This window comes from Pteropus medius, unplaced genomic scaffold (genome assembly GCF_902729225.1).
Source record: "Pteropus medius unplaced genomic scaffold, Ma_sr-lr_union100, whole genome shotgun sequence".
NCBI lineage: Eukaryota > Metazoa > Chordata > Mammalia > Chiroptera > Pteropodidae > Pteropus > Pteropus medius.
Genome location: NW_024340699.1, coordinates 11250795 through 11268322, shown reverse-complemented (window position 1 = coordinate 11268322; position 17528 = coordinate 11250795). Strand labels below are relative to the sequence as shown.

Genomic DNA, 17528 nt, shown 5'->3' with positions numbered 1-17528 from the left:
CAGCTGGCGTGGGGAGTGCGGGGAAAACCCATGCCAGCCAGGAAGGCAGTCGGCCCTCTTGGGAGCTGGACCGGAGGAACCGGAAGCCTGTTTTGGTTTTGTTTTGGCTACGAAAAATACTAGCAGAGAAAAAAAGAATGTTAATATTCGATAAAATAAATGGAGTTTTTAAGCTATAAAAAAAAAAAAAAGAAAAAACCTAGCACAGTTCATTTAGGATTTTTATTCTCAGCCCAGAACTTAAATTGATGTCTTCCATCAAGAAGTGGGGGCAGCACTAAGCCGCTACAGGCGACCGCCCTCTAAACCTATGCAGAAGGCTCCACCGTGCTCTCAGCCCTGGGGCAAATCCAGAGGCAGGACACAATCAAGTTCCCAAGCCACCTTTGAGTCCCTTGAGTCCCCTCTGATGACTCTATGTTCTTGGTTTTGGTTTCGTTTATTCTGGAAATTAACTGAGGCAGTGTGCGACCTGTGACCGCCAGCTGAGAGCATTCAGACCCGTCCTCTGCACCAGGGACCCCTGGGCAGGAGGAGCAATGCAAGAACAGAGGCTGGGACTCACAGCCTCCCCGCCGTCCCCTCCAGGAACCCTCCCACCCAGGGTCAGCTGGCTCCTCGAGGACATGCAAGGACACCGGCCCCTTACGGTCCGAGTCCTGACGAACTTTACTGGATCCCTGATGGACCACACAGTCCAACAAAAGGCCCTGCTTAGCACAAAAATGGCTCAGTGGCCTGAAGGAGGTGGGTATAACAGGGGCTCCTGCAGCCTCCTGGGGCCATGGACTTGGGAGCAGGGCAGAGAGGGGACTTGGCTGACTTCACGTAAGTCCTTCTGACCTTTGGCCCCATCTTAGCACAGTGAGGGCTGCTTTCCAAGGTAGCGAGACCCTGTCACTGGAATTATGACAGCAAGAGGCAGGACATTAACAAGCAACTGCTGGGGCACACGCTGGGCATTTAGGGACCAACTAGGGTATTTAAACACAATGGTTTCCAAACAGAAGCCACCGCGAGGACAGGAAGAAGACAACAGTACATTCGGTCCCTCTAATGTATGAACTGGGATTCTGCATAAAAAGATCGCTTGCAGTAAGGGTCCCATTGCTTTAAAACACACGTGTGGAAACAACTGACCGACTGACTGCTGATGTTCCTTGTGACTTGCGGATTCCAAGGGTCTGTGCGTTAAGTTCCTGGGTGCCCAGAGTGTCCAATAACAGCCGAACCATCATCGCCCTCCCTGCAATAATCTCTAATGTGCGAATGCAAATCATCACTGCAGCATAAACAGCCCAACAGAGCACTCGCTTTCCCTCCCGCTGAGAACCCGAAGTCTTCCTTTTCTCGTCTGAATGGGGGTGGCAGAGCTGTTTCATTATCGACCTTTTACTCTTCGTCACTATGAGAAAATGGTGATGACATCTTTTTGGCCAGATGGAACTGATGGAGATTTATGGAGCAGCTGAGAACTGTCAAGGCCGGGCCGGGCAGATCCCACAAGACGACGAGCATGGCCTTTTCATCAAGGAGCACGTCACTTTCTGGAATCTACTAACACAAGAGGTTCGTATCTACCCAGTCATCAGCAAGATTATCCCAACGCCCCACCAGCTGCCGCCACCCAATCCGGACGCCTCCGCTTCTGCTCTTAAGGGATGGCATGTGACTGCACGGGGACCCTCCCCGCCCCCTCCCCCACCGTCTCACACACACACACACACACACACACACACATACAGCCACCCCAGTCTGGCACCCACGGCCCTCCCAGAGCGGGAAACCTCATCCAATGCCTCCTGGTTCCAGCAATTTCAGAAATTAGTCACAGAAAGCGGGGCAGGATGAGTAGAGGCTTCCTGGAGGAACTGGTAACTAGATCCGGGGTGTTTCACCTAAAGGTCACGACAGCTCGGATGGTCCCTGACTTAGCAATGAGTGGTCAAGAATGAAATCAGCCTCTGCAGACCCTCTGCCGGCTTGCCCACCATCAACCGTGCGCCCGTGAGGCAGGGCCCCCGGCAAATGGCCACCCCGCTTCGGCGAGTCTTTCTCAGAGATTTTGCCCCATTCCTCAAGCCCCCGAGCCTCAGAAGACGGCCCCAATGCCCTCCGATTTTCCGAAAGAAGGCAGGGATGGAACTGGAGAGCAGAGTCTAGCATTCGTTGGAGACAAGGGTTCAGACTGGCTTCTGACCCTCATCTCGAAAAGTATCCACTATTAAGACGCACCCTAGAACTTCTCCTATGGCTCTGGTGTCACGTCGTGCTTGGCACAGGACAGTCCCAGTCTGTACCTCGTGTTGTCCCGGAATCATTACTACTGTCACGGCCTTTCACTCTCAAAAGTCCTTGTTTGGACGCTATGCAGTCACTCCACCTTTCGGCCCGGTCACCACCTCTGCTTTTCATTAAGAACCTGGAAGACCCCAGCTAGCCTTGTACGCCGAGAGACATGGGGGTTTTAAAAGGCCAAAGAGATCATATGTATTTCAATTTTTTAAAAAAGCCAAAAGAAGGGCAGCGAAAGCAAAAACGAGACCTAAACACACCGACACGGAAAGATCCACAAGGCAGATCGGTAAGAGAAAAAAGCCAGCCGTTGGTCAGTGCAATATGAACGGTCCCAGTCAGCTTTTCTTCGTAATTGTACACATACGTGTACATATACGTAGGACGCATAGAGAAATGCACATACAAAAGTGCATAGAACAACACTGTCTGATAGAAACATGATACGAGCCACATAATTTAACAGTTCCTAGTATCCATGTTTTTACAAAGCAAAATTTAGCTCATGTAACGCGATGTATCCAAAATATTATGTAAGTCAATCAAAAATATTATTAAAGAGATATTTAACATTTTTTTAATTAAATTCTCAAAATTATGCTCATGGCAATTTCAATTCTAACTAGGTACTTGTCAAGGGCTGGCTCGAAAGGTTCAGGGCCAGAGCGCACATCCCAGAGTGTAAGAGTTATATCTCTGGGGAAGGCAGTAAGATTAGGGAAATGGAGTGATTCGTACGAAATTTGAAATTTTTTCCCATGAGCACATATTCATGACTTATGTAATTTTCATAAAACGATAAAAGCCTGAAATTTTAAAAACGAAGGAGCCATAACATGAAATGTGAAACTAACTGTTTATGAATGAGCTCTGAGGAAACACGGTATTAAGATGAAATCCACAAAGAGGGGTAGTAGTGTTGTTTAGGTTTGGTCGCCACCCTTGCAGAGGCTGGCCCTCGGGCTGTATGAGCTCGCCCAGCAACCAAAAGCAAGCTTCCCGAGGGCCGCCTTGCTTGGTCCCCATCTGTCTGTCACCCCGGTGGAACGGGACAGTGTTCTTAAATACTCACACTAAAGTTTCGTATAGGGTCCGACTAGAAAGTCAAAGCCATCAAAATAGCCTGGGATTCCTGTTTTAAAATTCAGATTCCTGAGCCCTATAAAAGAAAATTTCTTTTAAATTTCAATACTCCATAAAGTTTGATTTTTGGTTTTTTTTTTTTTGCTTAACTTTATTTTTTTTCACCCATCCTCCACCCAATCCCTTTTGGCAACCATCTGTATCTATTTTGTTTATTCATTCATTTGGTTTTTCTAGGTTCCACATAAATGGAAGATCGTACGGTATTTGCCTTTCTCTAACTTACTTCGCTTAGCATAATACTCGCAAGGCCCGTGCATGTTGTCATGAATGGCAAGATTTCATTCTATTTTATTGCTGAGTAATAAATATTTCATTGCGTATATGTGTAACATATCTTCTCTGTCCAGTCATCTATCACTAAAGTCGCTTCCAAATCTTGGCTATTGTGAGTAACGTTGCAATGAACATAACGGTGCATACGTCTTTTCGAATTAGTGTTTTTGTTTTCAGAAGAAGAATTTCTGAGGTGAGGCCCAAGACGCTGCAATGAACAAGAACTCCAGGTGATTCTGATGCCCGGCTAAGACACAGAGGGATGGCATTCTCCTCTCCCCAACTTTCTACCACCGGATTCCCAGCTAGAATCTGAGGCCACCTAGAATCAAGCTGGTGAAAACTGGGGAAAGACGGAAAACCCAAACACCCAGCGCTCCCCGTGACTCTTCCTCACGGCACTATGATGATGCTTGGAGACACCACAACTAAAAAACGGTTCACGCTTTGGTAAATACTGCCCTGTCCACGCTGAGTTAGCCCTGCTTCTAGCTCTCTGAACCAGAGTGAACGAGGCGGGAGCATCAGCGCTCTGCCCCCCGCCCCTGTTCCCACTGTGGGAACATCAACGGTGACGGCGACGTTTCTTTCTACGTCCATCACCCAAAAGGTAACACTGCACATCCAGTGGGAAAGTTTTCCCTCAAGGTGAGATCTTGTATCTATTCGTTTTGTTGTTGTTCACATGATTTTCTCCTTCTTTTCAAATAAACCAAAGGTGCAATTCAGTATTTTAAAAAGGGGGGTGGCATTTCCTCAAAGATGTATTCTCAATAGTGGACAGTTACTGCCTCCACGTCTAAACGTGTTCGTATGCAAGAAGCTGGAACATGTGGACAAGCAGTGAAGTTGACAGGTGAGATCATCCCCATTTTATGAAAAAGGACAGGAGGTGGGAGGGTTAGGGGGAAGGAGAGAGAAAAGAGTTTACCTTCCCAAGCTCCCCCTCCATGCTCGGCGTGAGCCAGGTAGTGCGTGCAGGGGTCACAGTCAACTTCCAGGAAGACAGAGAAGTTGGCCAGGGCTCACAAAGCTGCTGAGAGACATTATCGCCTGGCCCCCTGGGGGTGTTCCCTCCCGACTTCACACGGAGGGAAGAGTTCTCTCTGACACAAAATAATTCACCCCACTCAGCCACGTTTAGCTGATTAAAAGAAAGGCTTCTCACATCAATTAAACGAGCAGATGAACATTTTCATTAAAGCTAAATGTCCTTTAATAATCTGATGCCCACATTCTTCCCTGACACCTGGCCGCTGTCAGTCTCTGTGTGGGTGACAGGGACCAAGCAGTTCTCCACCTCCCACACCCACAGCAGCCTCCAGACCCCCTGTGTTCCCCCAGATAGACATTCTCTTTTGCCTTGAAAAGTCTCCTTCCCTCCTTCCCATCTCCATCTGTCTCTCTAAATCTTTCTTCTTTCTCATTCTCTTTTCTCTCGTTTAGTCTCCTCTCTCTCTGTCTGTCCCCCCACACACACACACAGAGGTATATCCCCCCATCTTTCCTCTCTCAACCTCTCTCTTCTCAACCTCCCTCCCTCTCTTCCACTTCTCTAGGTAAAGCCACCAGCAGCAAAGTCTGCAAAGCAGGATGAAGAGCGGGGAGGCAGGCAGACCCTTGTCCGGGCAGCCTCCCCAAGGCAGAAGGTCAAGGTGAGGGGCAAGAGAGGTGAGAGCGTGGACGAAGCCAGAGCAGTGCGGCCTGCGGTAAGGATCTGCCGAGATGTCTCAGCAGTTGTGGAAAATCTCCTGGTGCCCGCTCATCACGGAAACCTGCGATTGGGCACACAGTTCCAGGCCCATTCTCCACAGACCCCTAAGGATGCTGCCAGCCCCGACCCCATCTCCAGAGAGAAGTACAAGGACTGCTCCGTTACCACGTAAAACCCTACAGTGTTTGCTGTACCCGAGGCTTTCCCTTCTGCAGGTCTGAGCTCCCCGATGTCACCTCCCTTAGTGGCCTGTCTGCCCTGAACGCCTGGGGAGGGAGGGAGAGACAAGCAGGTGAACTTGAATGAGGACCACTAAAAGCCTGAGTCGCAGCAGCCACAAAGAGGTCCCCACCCGGTGCAGGAGGCACTATGCGAGCACATGGACTTACTATGAAGTCACTACTTGGTGTGTGTCCCTTTTATCAAGCTGCAAGCATTTGTCGAGCACTCACAACCTACGAGAAGTGGGCCTCGAATGGATTCTCTACTCTCAAGTGCCCGAAGACCAGGCCATGCTGCGAAGGCAGGAAAGACGCGGCAGAGCAGCACACAGAGGCGAGGGGTTGTTTTCATCCAGCGCGAACGTTCTTCTGGTTTCTGTATTATTGTAGTTTTCTAGTTCAAGCAACAAAATGGTTTCTCGCATGTCCTCTGCTCCCCACTCCTACAATCCCCAAGTTCTGCTCCAGCCTACGACCCTTGCCGACACCACCCGAGAATTTTTTTGAAAGGGGAAGGGGGGCGTTGCAAAAAGAGAAAATGCTGAGGCCTTCAAACCACCTCGGTCTCTGGCTATTTGCAGTTGGGAACTCTGGAGGTGGGGGAGGGGAGCTCGTACTGGAGCCAAAATAAAGACCCAGTCTAGCTGGGAGGCCTGAGATCATCTTGGATCATCTTTCTTAGAGCAGCCTTGTCTGCTTCTCTTCCCTTAAGAGCCTTTTGTTCTCCACTCTGGGACAACTCTGTCACCAAGAACCCCAGGAAGAGCCACTGTTTATTAACCACCTACCGCCAAGCCAACAGTATGCTAAAAGCACCATGATTTGCTTCAATAACATTCTGGTTATTACTGCTGCATAACAATAGACAAGAGACCCAAAACTTAGTGGTATGAAAAACAGCCATTTGTGATTTAATGGGCCAGGAATTTGGACAGGACACAGCAGGGATGGCTTGTCTCTGCTCTGTGATGTCTGGGGCCTCAGCTGTGAGAACTGAACCCGCTGGGCACTGGAATCATCTGGAGGCTTCCACACTCCCAGGACCGGCACCTAAGCTGGACCGACTAAAAGTCTGGTTCAGCTGGAACTGTCAGCCAGTGCACCTACCTGTTGCCTCTTCATGTGGCTGGAGCTTCCTCCCAGCATGGTGGCCTCAGGGTAGTTCGATTTCTTACACGACAGCTCCGAGAGCAAGTGTTCTGGCAAATAGGAAAGAATCTACGTGATCTTCTCTGACCCTGCCATGGAAGTCACACGATGCCACTTCTACAGTCTTCAGTTGGTTGTTGGTGGGTCGAAGCAGTGGCAAACCCTCCAGCTTCAAAGGCCAAGGACGTGGACAGCGCTTCTCAGCGCGAGGAGCGTCAAAGAAACGGCCAGTGTGTTTCACAGCACTGTCCTGTTTAATTTCCTCATAATAATCTTTTGAGGAAGGATGACTATTGTCCCCATTTTATAGGTGAGGACATCGAGGTTCAGGAGGTTCAACGATCCACACAGCCCTACTCCTGGGCCCGAGCCCCAAATCACTGCCCACAGGACTCGCCGCCTGTCATTTCTGGTGCCCTCCCTTGTTCCGGATGCTCCCCAAGTCCCCCAGCCCAAACCCCACGACCTTCCTTAACTCACCTCTTTCCGTTGGCTTAGGTGCTCCGAATTCGTTTCTGCCTTGGAAGTAGCCAGCGATGCTCCCACCTCCATCCCATCTTCACCTGGAGCCTGAGATGGAGATTCCAAGGCAGGCAGCCTTCCAGGTGTGGCCAATCTCTAATGTCAACTACCTATGGGTTCCTCTCTACGTAAGAGGCCAGAGCGGGAATTGCCTTTATCCTGGGGACTCCCCACGACCTCAGAACAGCTGAGTGGTGGGCTGGGGCCCCTCTGCCATTGGCCCAGAGCCAGCCCCGATTGGGAAATGAAACCACACCGGAGTTTGAGTGTCTTCTTCCTATATTATCATCAGGTGCCTTAAAATAAAAACGAAGGTTTTTGGGAAGACAAACGGGGAAATGGCAAAATATATATATATATATATTTGAGGCATAAAGTAAAACGGCAAAGGGTTACTAGTTAATATAAAGAGCTCACTGTAATCGGTAAGAAAAAAAAATCTAAGATCGCGGCAGATAAACAGCTTGAAGATGCAAACAGGTGATACATTTAAGAAAGAAAATTATAAATGGATTGCGAGCATTTAAAAACAGTCAAGGTAATTCTCATAAGCTGTTTCCACCTTATATATCTGCAAAGACTCTTAAAACGAGAATTCCCAAATCGCTTCCTGGGAAGATTGTACAAAATTACACTCATGTTTCACTCACGTTCCAAGCGGCGAATGGGTCTGAGACGCAGCAGCTGGGAAAGACCACCAGGAGGTGGAGGACACTCAGCCCTTGATTCAAAGATGGCAGAGAGGTGTCCGGGTCACATTCTGCTACTTTCAACTTAGCACATGCTATCCATGACCCACCCTACAAGAAAACACGGCTACAGCGCCCCCCCACCACCACCACCGCCATCAAACTTGGGCTATTGATAATAATCAAATGCAGCATTTTTTAAATTTAAAGCTGAGATAGTAGAGAAAGAAGGGTTAGACCAGAGCCTTAAAAAATGAGAAGAAAACACAGAATTCCCTCTGTGTTGGATAAACGGACCCCCATAAATGAGAACCCGTTTCCCCAAGGCCTGCCTCGTCCCTAGCTGGGTTTCTGGTGGGTGGTCCTCTCAGCCGTCAGCAGTTGGAGTAACTCAGATGATTGTGGGCAGGTTGGAAGAAAGCGAGTCTGCACTGAAGCCAAGAAGTCGCTCCCCCTCCAGCTTCCCAGGAGAAGGGAGCCCCGAGGGGCACTGTGAGGCTGGAAATAAAGGGAGGTGCCGCCCTGTGACCTGTGTGGTTGGTTTTGTGCGTATTTATGGCGTGAGAGGAGGGAGGGGATTGAAAGGTTTTGTTACTTTTATTTGGAATATTTTTCTCAAAAAAAAAAAAAAAAAAGCAAGGCCAGATACAACCGGGTTTGAATATAGAAAGAGAAAACTGAAGAGATGAGGGTTAATGGTGTTGTGTCGTCAGGGAGGCCCAGGGCCTCCGGCTGGTGGCCAGTCTTAGAAACACTTCGGGTCAGGGCCTGGCCTGCGGGGTCTCAGCGAGAGTTCACCCCAGGAAGGGTAAGCCCAGGCGGCCACAGGACCTTTGCAGAGGTTGGAAATCTGCTTTGGGTCGTGCCTTTCCTCTGAACCCTGTCCTGGTCCGGGCTGCAGTCAGCTCCAACTGCGACTTCAGGCTGGAAAGGTGATGCTGCCAGTCTAGGACGGTGGCCAGATTCGGGGGTCCCGTGACCTTCAAGGCTCGGGTGCTCGTTCCTCTCCCTAACCCCTCTCCTGGAGGTTGGTAAAACCTCCCCTCACCGCAGTGCCAGGTCTAACCTGGCAGACGCGCCCCCAAACTCCCTTAAAGCTCTGCTCTCAACCAGCCAATTGCCCAGATCAACAATTTTCATGGTTATAAAACGAAAAAAGAAAAGAAACACTCCCGCCCCAGCCCCGTATTCACCGAACGGGACCACTTCGGCCTGTTTGCTCGTTTCCCCCTGGCCGGGTTGGGAGTTCTGCCCTTACCGCTACCCCTACTCATTCCGGCCCCTCCATACCGCCCCCCTTCCCCTACCCGACCCTCGGAGGGGCGGCGGGGCCTAGCCGAGGGCGCTTAGCGTGACCCTGAGCGGAAGGTCCCCAGTCTGGGTCCTAATGCGGGTGGCGTCTCCCTTGACAGGCGGCGTTTGGGGACAACAGCGGGAACGGGAGATAAGGTGACATACCAGAGCAGATTTGGTGCGCGCGCTGATACTCCTCGCCCGACAGGAAACGCGGAGCTATTTAAAAGACCCTATCGATTACTTTATCTTTGCCGGAGGAAAGCTCTTCGCCAGAGACAAAAGATGTTCCCTGCCCGGAGATACAAGGCCACAGCCCTGCACACGCAGCCGCGGTCTGCACAGGCGACGCCCGATTAGAGCGCAGGGACGCAGAGACACACTAACGCGCAGAGCGCACCAACGCGTGTGCCAAGGTCGACTCTGGAGGCCGGCAAGGGCGTTTCGCACGGCGGTCTCCTGTACCCTGCGGAAAAGTTTTGGCCGTGTGCACTCAAAACACACACGGAGAAAGCCCTTATCTTTAAAGCGCACCAGGAAACGCATCCAAAGCGGGTTCCTGGTGGCTGTGAGCGTATTCCACACACACACACGCGCACACACGCACACACACCTACGGGTAAACGCTCCGCTGTGTTCCATTTAAGGGCTCGACTGCCCACCACGGCCCTATGTCCACTTAAAGTGTGGGGATGTGTCAGCACAACCCTCAACAGTGAGCTCGCTTCGCTTTTCAGTTCCCGCGTCTCGCCAATTTGTCGGGAGCCCGGAATGCGCCCTCGGTGACATCGCGCTGCTGACCCTGAATTTGCCCCGGGGTCTCGCACGCAGCTCGTGAGTCTCCGGGTCCCCTGCGCCGCGCCCCGGGGACGCGCTCAGTAAATGCTGATTGAATTCAATCGCGCGGAATCCAGGGGTGTTTCCTGTGCGGCGTTTGTCACTTAGGCTTTCGCGAAGTGCTCCGCCTGGCCCTGAAGACTGCGCTGCAGGTTTTGTTTGTTTGTTTTGTTTGGGGCCTTCCCCCCGCCCCCCGCCCCCCAGCCCCGCGGGCGGAGCAGGTTGGAAGAGAAGACGCGGAAGGAAGATGCGGAGGAAGGAAGGGTGGCGGGCCCAGGAAGGTTCAATCGCCCGATGACCAGCCATTTCCACCCTGAATTCAACACTGACCAGGCCGCAGCGGCCCGGGATGGAACGGCCGGGGCGCCGCCCGGGTGCCGGCCCAGCGGGGAGGCCGCACACATCTGGGAGCGGGATGGGGAGCGGGGCGGCCGCAGCGCCGCTGTAGGCCCCGCTAGCGCCCCGAGCTTTGGGCAAAAGCAGGCAGCGTTTCATCCAGCTCGGCTTCTCCCAAACCTGCCAGCCCATGCCAGGGTCTTCCAAGGCGGCGGCTCCCGGAGCTGGACCCCCGCCGGGCAGGTGTGGACTGGCCCTGGAAAATCCAGGTTCCTCTTCCCCATATCCGAGCCGTTGTCCACCTGACTCGAACGTCACCTGGGTTTTCCAGCTTTGACCTTCCCGGATGGGATCGTGAGGGACCCGTTCCAGCGTCTGGGTTCTCTCCGCCTCTCCGCGCTGTTTCTGCCCAGGCGGTTTGCAGCCGCGGGCGGGGCGCACGGGGTCGCGGGGAACACGGGGAAGAAAACTCGAAATTAGCACGAGATGACAAAGGAAGTTCGAAAGCGACTTCCTCCGATCGGGCACACCGCAACACGAGTTTTAAAGCGGGTCACATCTATTGACGCAGGACAAACTCAATTTTAGAAACATATCCCCCAAAACATGAGAAAGTGACACAAAGATCCTTACGACAAAACTGGCAGTGGCAAAAATGCAAACTTAGTTGCTCAGAAAAAAAATAATAATCCAATATATAATGATACTTAAAATTTGCAGAAGATGTCTCTAGAAGGATATATTTTTTAAAAGTCAGTGACCACCCGGGGTAGGGGCGGGAATTAACTGCAAAGGGGGAAGGAAACCTTTTGGGGGAATACATCTGTTTTCTGTATCTTGATTTTGGTGGTCCTTACAGAGCCTTGTCATGTGTCTAGACTCATCCAACTTCACACTTACACCATGTCCCTTTTGTTCTAGTTATATTATGCCTCAATAAAGTTGATTTTAAAAATAAATAAACCCAGTAACAATTTTGCCTTTTAGGAAGGGAACTAAGTGGCTGAAGGAGAGGCGTGGCACACTGTAGCCTGTATCTCTCTTTTTCGGGTTTGTTTTGGGCTTTTTTGTCGTTGTTTTGTTTTTACAGTGTATGGTTTATTCAAAATACGTGGTAAGGATATTCAGCGACGTGAAGATAAAACAATTTTTAAGAAAACCCGACAAAGAGCAGGAGCAGAAGATGCTCGGACACCCCGTTGGAGGGATAAGAAAAAGCATGCGCTATCTAAGCCCAGAAAATACCTTGGAAAGAGAGAGAGATCTCTAACAACCAGATTTGTTTTATTTGGTTTTTGCTCAAATGTTTAACACGATAACGAAAAATGAGGACCCAGGACATTTCCAGTGCTTACGTATGATGTGGGTGGCTGTCACCTCCTCAAGGATGCACAGGGCAGGTGGGCCACAGGAGCATGTGACAGAAGGCCACAGGAACAGGAGAGAAGGTTTTCTGCCTGCTGAGCCCTGGCTCTGGAAAGCAGCACGCTATCCCGTTTGGAGCAAAGAGCCGGTGGCCCGCTTCGCTGCGGGGAGAAGGCCAGACCCGGGGTGCTCAAGATGGCCTGCAGGTGGAAGCAGGGCTGCCCAGAGGTCTAAGCTGGCGGGCAGGTCCCTGGTGCCCTGAGAGGCCCGCGGGGTGCTGCCCCCATAGACCCAGAGCTCCGGGGGCAGCCCGCCAGGGGCAGGGCAGGGGCTGGGCAGGGGCTGCAAGGGTCTCATCTCTGTTTGGGAGAACCAGGTATGAAATAACTCCATTTATGGCCCAGAAGATAGGGAAGGGTCACTCCAGCCTCGTTTATGACAGATTACCGATCTGGTTCAGATTCAGGGCTATTTCAGAGAGGTTTTTGGGAGGTCGACTCTCAAGAGACAGATGGACAGTGGACCAGAGGCTGGGGGCCAGGAAAATTAGGAACAGCCAAATTCCTCTGCTGGCCTGGGGGCTGGGCCTGGATGGGGTTACCAAGCCTGCGGGGGCGGCCTCATCTGCTGTCCCACTCACAGCCACTAGACCCACAAGCACCTTGACCTAGCAAACCGGCATTTATAAATGTGGGGAAGCTGCCTTCCCAAGGTATAGGGCTTCGATTCCCAAACTCTAAGATGAGGACTGGGGCCCAGACGTGCATTTGTAGCCCAGGGGATTCTGGCTGAGATATTTCCACAGCCCCAAGAGTCTCTTTCCCTCCTATTAAGACATAACTTAATTCACTACATTAGGGAAATCGTGATTGTGGTTTTTAAAAACCTCTTTAAGGCAACATATGCCTATGGTAAACAACAACACCAGCAAAATGAAAATTGTCCTTAACAATGCACTGCGGAAAGTGTTATGTTCTATTCCTGACCCCCTCCCCCAGTTCTCTTCCACAGAAACGTTCATTACCCTTTTGTCCATCCTTCAAAAAAACCTTAGAACCATATATGTACATATGCTCATGTTAAAATACAAATTCTGCAACTTGGTTTCAGATTAAATGTATCTCAAATGTATCTGTACAAGTACATATAAATGTAACTAATTCTCTCTCATGGTTACTAGTGTTCTGTTCTACTGGTGAGCATTTTTTAATAATATATTATTTTTAATGTTTTGATCCTTTAAAAACTTCATTGAAAAGACTTTTCTAGAGTTCATATACCTATACAACAGTCCTAGAAGTGGAAATACTTGTCCAAAGGGCTTATGCACTTTTAACTTTGATAGAATCAAATTGCTCCAAAGAGATTTACCAGTTTATACTTCCAACCAACCACGTAAAGAGTGACTAGGCAGAGTAATCATCAAATTTTTTTATATTTGCCAATCTGATAAGTGAAAACATTTGTCTCTTTGAGTTTTAATTTGCCAGTCTATCTTCCTTTCTTTCTTTTACCAGCAAGGTTCTGCTACTCTTGGCTAATTTTTCTATTTTTTTCCCTTGGGTCATTTTCTTATTGATTTACAAACACTCTTTCCATATTACGGAAATCAGTTTTTTCTTGTCATTATTTCTAGCATTTAACTTGTACATTTTTCTCTTTGAATCTACTTATGTATTTTTTGCTGTGCATAAATTTATTTTTATACATCAGGTTTATATAATTTATCTTTTATGATTTCTAGGTCTTTAGTTCTCCTCATCCACCCTCCCAAATATACAAACACTCCAAGATTATCTTAATCATCTATAGTACTTTTAGGTTTTATTTCTTAGGTTTAACTTTTTAATCTCTCTGGAACCAAACATATTTGGTCTAAGAACAATTCATTTTCCTTTCCCTAACTTTATTAATTTCACTTTATTTTGAATGTATATTGTTGTATGGATGACACTCCTCAAAATAGCATCATAATATCACAATTGGCAGGGACCTTAGCTCCCATTTGTAGATTAGATAACCACCAGTGACCTCTCCACCCCTCCCACTGCCTAGGTGAGTCTAGGAAGTTCCCCAGAATAGCACAGCTGGGAAGGAACCTCACGCCACCAAGGAGACAAATGTGAAGCTGGTGGCCAGAGAGGAGAATGGATGGGCTCAAGGCCAGCCGATCGGTGAGGGAGGCAAGACCAGAACCCAGCACTGGCTCATAGTCCAGTACTCTTTCTGGTACAACTCTGCCCCTTTGGAGTCTGTGTGTCTTGGGCTGTGCGACCCCAGCACCTGGTGCAGGGTGGGCACCCGGTCAGCGTGGGTGAAGGGATGCAAGAAATCAAGCTGAGCAGCCAATCATAACTAGCTATGGAGTCACTTGGACTCTGGGTAGAAGTTCCAGCCACTCTTTTAGACTTTTCCTTCACTGCGCCCCGCCTCCACTCATATATATACACACCCAATAACCCCCAGCCAGACCTGTCCTCTGCTCTCCCCTTATGTGAGCCCTATGACTGAGAAACCTCCAACGGACAGCCCTGAAGGCAGCTCAGAGGCCTGCCCGCCTGTCCAAGCTGGCTAGCAGGGGCTAGACCCCAGGCCAAAGGAAGCGAACAGCCAGACAGATTGGGAGCCTTTGGTCCATGAAGATGGTGTTTTTAGGGCTCTGATTAGATTGCCCAGAAAGCAGCCCAGCTATATAATTTGTGGGGTCCAGTATAAAATGAAAACGTAGAGCTTCTTATTCAAAACTGACCAAGAATTTTAAGACTGCAACAGCAGAGCACAGAACCCTTCCAAGCTCGGGCCCTGTGCCAACGCGCAGGTTGCATGGCCATGAAGCCAGCCTGCAGAGAAGGATAGGGTTAATTATAGGGGTGGGGAGAGAAGAGTCCTCCCCAGGCCTCTAAAGTTTCAGATTTTAGGTAAAGCAGGCTGGGGGTCATTCATAATACCCAAAAGGTAGGAAGGATCCAAATGTCCATCGACTGCTGAATGTAGAAACAAAACATGGTCTATCCACACAACCGAACATTATTCAGCCATAAAAAGTAACAGTGCAATGATGCATGCTACGCCATGGATAAATCTTGAAAACAACACCCTAAGTGAAAGAAGCCAGTCACGGAAGGCCACACATTATATGATTCCACGTGTATGAAATGTCCAGAAGAGGCAAACCTGTAGAGGCAGAAAGTAGATTGAGTCGTGGATGTCTAGAGATGCAGGGGTGAGGGGTGAAGGAGAGAGTGAGGGTCTCTGCTGGGGGTGATGAAAATCTCCTAAAATCGTACGATGGTCCAGCGATTCTGCGAATACACTAAAAATCACTGAATCGTGTACTTTAAATGAATGAGTTGAATGATTTGTTAATTACATCTACTACATCTCAAAGAAGAAAGGGGAAGAAAGCGGAAAGGGGGGGAGATGGAAGAAGAAAGAATGAAGATGGAGGAAAAAGAATCTTAAGTCCTCCCCACACCCCGCCACCACCTCTATGAGGTTTTGGGGAACAGAGCATCCCAAATCCAGAGGCCTGGTCCTCTTGTCTAGCAGCGTTGGGACGGTGGGGTGGGGACCGGGGGGTCGAGGTCTTGCTTCCTCTCCAGTTGGTATGGCTCTAGGACCAGCGACATTCAATAAAAGAAAACATTCACAGCTCTGTAGTCAGTCCTCCGTTTCAGTCCTGACACTGTCAGTCCCATCTGTGTGACCTTGAGCGAGTCACTTCCCCTCTCTGAGCCTCTGTCTCCTCTGCGGAGCGATCGAGATCCGCGAATCAGCGATGAGAAAGGTGACAGCATGTGGCTCACCCAGTGGGCGCTCAAGAAAGGGCAGCTCGAGGAGGATTCTAGACGGCCTGAGCCACCTGAACGAGCCGCGCGACCCAGGGCAAGAAGAATCCGGGGCCGCGGAGGCCGCGCGACCCTTCGGGAGCCCAGGGCGAGGGCGGCAGAGCCCAGAGTCACCCCCGCCCCCAGCGCCGGGCCCGGAAGGAAGCCGGGGCGGCGGAGGGGCCCCGCGGCCGGGCGGGGAGCCGGGGCGAGGGCCGGGAGCCGAGCCCGCGGCCGCCGCGGCTCATCCATCAGCCGGACGAAGAGCAGAGGCGCGCTCTCGGGCCTCTGTTTGCTTTCTCGCCAATTATTGCCGCGCCGCAGCCCCTTTGTTGATACAGTAGTCCGAAAAAGTGCTAATGTTCATTTATCAGGGGGCCCGCCCGGACTCCCACGAGTTGTGATTCTTCCCAAAATATAAACACGGGGCGAGCGTCCCAGACAAAAACCCCCATCTGTTTCCCCAGCGCGGGCCGAGAGCGAGGCGTTGTTGAAGATAAAGCCGCGGATAACGCCGCCTGTCTCCAATGGACGTCTCCCCGGCGCATTAATGACATTCCCGGTGATAGTTCCAGCTTATCTTTCAATTAATCATATATACCTTTTGTCGGCCGGCCCTGCTGATTGCAGGAGCCAGGGGCTGGGCTCCGGCTGCGCCGATCGCTTTCCGATTAATAATATTTTATGTGCGCAGAACGCGCTCGAGTCATCCTGGAATTTGGCTCATCTTAAAGCACCAACTCTTTAAAAGGCAAGGAAATAGACGGATAGATTTTCGATCCCGCCTCTCCGCCTCCTTTTTGTCTCTCTGGGCCTCTCTCTGGGCTGAAGGCTGTTTGTTTGTCCTGCTGGTTTGGCCAGAGTGCCCTTAGAGAGGAGGCCAGGACCGGTCGGCCGCCCTTGGGAGGGAAGACGCATCCCTGCAGAGCTGGAGAATCCAGTTTCGACCCCCACCGCTGCAACTTCTATTTAAAGACAATTTAAAAAAAAATTTTTTTTTTCTTTTACTCACTCAGAAACAGAGGACTGCAAAGAAAAGCTAGAGCTTGCTCTTTGACATTTCCATGCGGAAGCCAGCATGGGTCGCCCCAATTCCGATTTCGTACCTACTTATCCGTTTTGGCCCCGGTTTCCCCTCAACTGCAACGCTAAAGCCGGTTTTAGAGCAAAGAGAAATTATTACGGGATTCCCAGAGTGGGTGTAGGGGGTGAAGAAGTCGCTGATTTTGTCCAAATAGGGAGAATCCTCTTCCCTCCATTTTCATGACACCTGACCCACGGGTCTATCAGTCAGCCCTGGGAACCCCCGTACCCGAAATTGTGATAAATCATCACCGCCTTGATCTGCAGAGGAAATGATGAATTATTTTCTTCCTCCAGAACTATCGCTTAAAAAAAGGGATCCCGGATGCAGCCTCAATGTCCCCCATTAAACGGTAATATTTCAGGCGTCGGCCCACGCTAATCTTTCAAACTGTCATCGCGAGCCGCCGAGCCAGCCCATTCACTTAGCGGTGCTCCCAGGACCCTCGCTCCGAGCTCTTTTCAGCGAGACGTTTAATTGAATCGGATGTGGCTCGTTTGCCAGACGTCACCGCCTCCGTGATAGGCATCCTCTCCCACTCCCCAAAAACAATCTTCAAAGGCAAGGCGGGCCCCCAAGCTGGGTTAGCTGAGAGCAGTAACTGTAACATCGGCCAAAAGCCTGGCGAGTTAGGGCCGCAGAGAGGCCACCGATACACAGATCCCGCCAGGGAGAAGCCGGTCGGGGGCTTGGATGGTGGGCAGCTGCATGGGCCTTGAGAGCCCCCCATATTTGACAAAAGGCATCTCTTCAGTAAACCGCTAACGATCCCACAAC

General features: G+C 50.4%; 1 long non-coding RNA gene across 2 annotated transcripts; it reads right to left on the bottom strand.

Moving 5' to 3' along the window:
• Positions 1-224: 224 nt before the first annotated feature.
• On the bottom strand, positions 225-8202 carry LOC120613485 (uncharacterized). Of its 2 annotated transcripts, none has more exons than XR_005655717.1 (3): positions 7279-8202; positions 6757-6848; positions 225-1554 (listed from the first exon to the last, which is right to left on the bottom strand). It is a non-coding gene; the product is annotated as an uncharacterized LOC120613485 (long non-coding RNA). The 2 variants fall into 2 exon arrangements; XR_005655716.1 differs by lacking the exon at positions 225-1554 and adding an exon at positions 5686-6043.
• Between the last annotated feature and the right edge of the window lie 9326 nt (positions 8203-17528).